At 34.9% G+C, this 5,668-nt stretch overlaps 1 pseudogene; it reads left to right on the top strand.

Annotated features, from left to right (window-relative positions):
• The first annotated feature begins 1,312 nt into the window (after positions 1-1,312).
• On the top strand, positions 1,313-2,847 carry LOC111373080 (annotated as a pseudogene).
• Positions 2,848-5,668: the final 2,821 nt, after the last annotated feature.

Raw genomic sequence — 5,668 nt, 5'->3', positions numbered from 1 at the left:
GAATAGCTGTCTCAACTCTTAATGCCGCCTCAACCAACAAACCAAAATTTTGATGCCCATGAGCAGTAACCATAGGTCGAATTTCAGCTCTCAACCCTTGCTCAAACCGTCTACACCTATCTCTTTCCTCAGCAACCAAAGCACTTGCATATTTAGACAATTCAACAAACTTTACATGATATTCAGCAACTGTCATAGACCCCTGAACCAATCTTAAAAATTCGTTTTGCTTTGCGTCGCGATAAAATGGTGGATAATATGTCTCAAAGAAAGCTTCCTTGAAAATAGTCCAGGTGATAACACTAGGATCTGGATACCGACTTCGAAATGAAATCCACCAATCAGCAGCTCCCCCTTTCAATAAAAATACAGCAATGCGTAATTTTTTATCCTCGGAGCATTCAATCACATCAAATATGCTTTCCACAGTCTTCATCCAAAGTTCGGCATCAGCTGGATTAGATGTACCCATAAAAAATTTTGCTCCAAGTTTCATCGCTCTCTCTATAGAATTATCTCTATCAGTATTTGGTAGAAGGGAAGCAATAGCCGCAGCTATTCTATCAGTGATGGGGTCAGGTTGCACCTGAGACTGGTGCACTGATTCAGCAGCCCCACTGACCCCTCCAACATGTCTTTCTTCAGGAGTATTTGGAGCTTGAGATACTGGATTTTGGTGCCTGCGGGTTCTGCCTCTACCTCGCATGACTTACCTACAATAAGGTGTAACATACCAACATCAGATACATGCAATGCTACTCATAAACTCTAAAACCATGCTCTAATACCAATTGACACGACACGACCCGTCCCGACTCAACCTAATTGACTCGACACGTGTCGTGCGCCAGTAGTAGATGCCAGCAAAATACCGGACCCACCACCAAGGCAAACTTGACCTATTTTGACTGTGCTAATATCTATAAAAATTTTGACATAATTCATACTTCATCACCTAAAACAAATGGAAAAAATTTAGCCCAACTTGAAGATATCAACCTTACCTCCTTTCCTTTTCTTTTTTCCTTTTCTTCTTCCTTTTTCTTTTCTTTTTTCCCTTCTTCTTTCCTCTTTTTCTCTTCTTCTCTCGGTCACTGCCTCCCGTAATTTACTCTGTGTGTGTGTGTGAAATGAGAGAAAATGGGTCAAAGGTTTGTATTAATTGGTCCAAAACCCATAATTGCAAACTAAGTCCCTTAACTTCACTTTTTGGTAACATTTAATCCTTAAACTTCCAAAAGTATATATATAAATTCCAAACTTTTAAATATATCAAATTCAACCTTTATATATTTTGCCAATTGCAAAATAACCCAAATAAAATATTTAATTTCATTTTAGTCCTTGATTGACTTTGACTTTGACTAGTCAATATTTGAATTTTTGACTATAAAATTTGGATTGTCACAATCATAGTAGTTGCAAATTGCAATGCTTTCTTTCCTTCATGGATCAACAAAGAAGAAGAAGAAATTGCCCCCAGGTCCAAGAGGTGTCCCTAATTTAGGACTACTTCACATGATAGGCAAAAATATCCACCAAGATTTACATAGAATAGCCCAAAAACATGTTCTTATCATGTACATGCAATTTGGGTTTGTCTCAAACATCGTAGTATCTTCTCCTCACGCAGCTGAGAAGTTTCTTAAGGCATATGACCTTGTTTTGCAGGCAGACCACCCCCATCAAGCTTTTAAGTGTCTGTCATGGGATCAAATTTGGGACGTATGGCCCTTATTGGCGCAATATGCGAAAAAAATGTGTACCTTAGAGTTGCTTAGCAGCATTAAAATCAGTTCTTTCCAACCTACGAGAAGGGAAGAGCTTGGCCTTTTGGTTGAATGGCTCAAGCGAAACCAAAGATATTGTTGATACCATGATTTCCATTATGCAATCCAGAGAGACTGAATTCCAATTGGATCGTCGCCATGTCAAAGCCATTATGCTGGTAATATGTCGTCAAATTCTTTAATGTTTTCATTTCTCCTTGTCACGGATTTTTGAAAGAAATGAATTCATTATTATTCCCCCCATCAGAAATCAAACTGACCATTTAAAAATATTTTGTTGTCATACCTTCTCATTTTTCTGACGCTCAAACTTAGCAATATCCTTGATAAATTCTCAGTTTGTAGTTATGAATACTCATTTCATTCATCGACGCAGGATATGCTTGTGGCTTCAATGGACAGTTGGACACTGCAGCATCAACAGTTGAGTGGATACTTTCCTAGCTCAATAAAGAATCCACAGGTAATGAAAAAAGTCCAGAAAGAGTTGGAAGAAGTAGTCGGCTTGGACAGGATGGTGGAGGAGTCGGATTTGGAGACTCTAGAATATCTAGACATGGTCGTGAAGGAAACCTTTAGGCTCCACCCTGTGGCACCATTACTAATTCCTCACTATTCGCTTGAAGATTGCACTGTTACCTTATACCAAAAGAAGCTCGAATAATTGTTAATACCTTTCAGTCGGTCGCCATCCAAATGAATGGACTGATCCTGAGAATTTCAATCCAGAGATGCTTGTTGGAAGCAGTATAGACGTCAGGGGACAACATTTCCAGCTTCTGCCATTCGGGTCTGGAAGGAGAGGGTCCCCGGGAATGCAATTGGGGCTCATCATGGTTCGACTTATTGTGGCGCAACTGGTGCATTGCTTTGATTGGAAGCTGCCAAATAACATGTTACCTTCTGAGTTGGGCATGACTGAGGAATTCGGACTCGTAGTCACTAGGGCAGATCATTTGATGGCTGTTCCCACCTGTCGTTTGCAAAAATAATCAACTCGAAAAGAAATCCCTGGAATTTAATAATTATTTTAAGAATCTTCATATTTAGAACCTTTTCTTAATTCAGTAAAACTGAAAGCTTGGCTGTAGACATGCAGCCTTAAGTTTGCAATTATTCATCTGATACAATGAAAATCTGCCTTAAACTATGACCAGAATATGTGCAATTTCTTTGTATATTTGAAGAAGAAGATGGTGTTAAAAGTGAAATGAGAAAATTATTAATTTGTCGTGAGCCTACATATTTAATTAAGGACAGCTTACAAAAATATCTTTAAAATTAGAGGTATTTTGAAAAATCATGTAAAAAATATTTTTTTGTTTTTAATGTGTAAATTAAGTGTCACTATTTAATATAAAAGGTGACACTTAACCTTAAAAAATGGTGTTTATCTCTCAAAAAAGTGATAGAAATTTCAAGAAAGTGAAAAAAATTAAGGGTTCATTTGATTGCAAAAGTGGAGAAGGCAAACCAATTCCATGTAATTTGGAAAAGAAAAAACCATCAAAATCATAGGAAGTCGATTTCCACTTAATTGACCAAAAACACGCTTTAAGTATTTTCATCTTGGAATTCGAATTTTATTTTCACTTTTGTATCAAACAATCAAAGTAGAGAACGAATCCCCTAAATGTGATATTTTCCATGAAATTTAATACTATCAAACGGACCTTAATAGAAAGTGAAAAGACAATAATTCAAAAAAGTGAGATAAATTTATTTTTTTTAAAAGTACAAATTCAAAAAAGTGGCACAAATTAAAAAGTTTTATAAAAAAAAAAAAAGTGATAGAAAATAAAAATAGTGATAAACACTAAAAGAATAACAAAATTCAAAAAAGAAAATGATAAACTTAAAAAAGTGACAAAAATTTCAAAAAAAAAAAAAAGGGGGTTTAACTCAAAAAATTATAAAACAAAAATCAAAACCTAGGTTTATCACTCAAAAAAGTGAGAAATTTTTTAAAAAGAAGTAACATACAATAAAAATAAAAATAAAAAGATAGAAATTTCAAAAAAGTGACAAAAATTTCAAAAAAAGTGATTAACATTCAAAAAATGATAAAACAACAATCAAAACATAGGTTTATCACTCAAAAAAGTGAGAAATTTTTTAAAAAGAAGTAACATACAATAGAGGGAAAAAAAAAAGGATAGAAATTTAAAAAAAGTGACAAAAAAATTTTGTCTAACACTAAAAAAAATAAAAAATTCAAAACACCAATCAAAATCTTAAATTGTCACATTTTTACTATACAATGTCACTTTTTAAAGTTAAGTGCTACTTTTTTGTATTAAAAAGTGACAAACAAGTGATATTTGTCATTCAAACAAGTGACAGAAATTCAAAAAAAGTAACAAACGGTAAAAGAAAGTGATAGAAAATTAAAAAGAAAGTGACAAAAATTCAGAAAATAGACAAATACTGAAGAAACTAACAAAAATTAAAAACAGTGAGAAATACTACAAAAAAAAGTGACAAACTTTCCAGGGTGGTTTATTTTTTCTACATATTGCATTTTTGTGATTATGTCTCTTCATTTTAGAAATACGACACTCTATAAGTTAGAAGTGGTAGAAATTCAATAAAGTGAAAAGAAAGTGACGAAAATTCAAAAAAAAATGACAAACATTCAAAAAAGAAACAAACGCTCAAAACAGGTGGGGGCGAACCTTTGAATAGATTCAGGTGTAGTTCATTTTCCTCTACTTGTTATCTTTTTATGATTATGTTTCACTTCATTTTAGGAACACAACACTCTAAAAATTGGAAATATCATAAATTCAAAAAGTCACAAACATTCAAAAAAAGTGATAGAAATTCTAAAAAATGAAATGAAATAAAATAAAATGACAAACATTCAAAAAAGTATCAAAACCCTAACAAGAGTTGCCAAAAAGATAGACCAGACTCAACATTAGAAGAAGTATTGGTATATAGGGATGTCGATTGAACCGAGCCGGCTCGCTTGCTCGGCTCGTGGGCGGCTCTGGCTCGTGAAATCACGAGCCCGAGCACGAGCCGAGCGGGCCTCGTCGAGAGGCGAGCCGAGAGACGAGCCGCTCTTGGGCGAGCCCACGAGCGGCTCGTGGCTCGTCGAGCCAGTGACCGTTCTGGCCACTAAATTTTATTCAGTGACCAGAACAATCACTGAACTTTTATTCAGTGACCGTTTGGTCAAAGAACTTTTAATTTTAAATTTTTATTCCCCCCTCCCCCTTTTTACTATAAATACCCCCTTCCCCCAAAAAAAATTTTCATATCAATTGCTCTTCCGAGATTACAACCCTCTCAACTCTCTTTTATTATATCAATTATCAAGTTTTTACTCTTTTATGCTGCAAAATATATAATATCAATTCAATTTTTACAGTTTATTAGTTACAATTTCAATCATCCAATTCTCAATTCTCACAATCTCACGACATTTATATTCATCTAGTCAAGATTTTAACATAAACAATCACAGAAATGGATCAACGTTCATTTGTTGAGAGCTTTTCGATACAGGATGTGAGTCACTGCCACATCATGGAGAATCGCCTAGGACGCTGCAAAGTCAATTTTCAAATGAATTTATCGGTCTAAATGACATACCGATACTTGAAGATGTTCACATTCACAGTCAGGGAAGCCACGCTCCAATTGATTTGGATGATATTAACGTTCCTGAAGCGGAATATGAAGATGAAGATCAGTAATTAAATATCCCAGATGCGAGGGGAAAGTGAAAGGCCAAAAAACAAGCAAAATGTTGAAATCACTTTAAGTTGATTTCAATGGGAAAAGTCGTTGATGGCCTTGCAGAATCTAAAGCAGTATGTAAATATTGCCAACAAAGATTGGCATGGCAAAAAGGAATTGGTACCACTCAT

This window comes from Olea europaea, unplaced genomic scaffold, assembly GCF_002742605.1.
Source record: "Olea europaea var. sylvestris unplaced genomic scaffold, O_europaea_v1 scaffold1069, whole genome shotgun sequence".
Classification (NCBI taxonomy): domain Eukaryota; kingdom Viridiplantae; phylum Streptophyta; class Magnoliopsida; order Lamiales; family Oleaceae; genus Olea; species Olea europaea.
The sequence above is the reverse complement of the archived record's forward strand: the minus strand, read 5'-3'. Positions and strand labels throughout refer to the sequence as shown.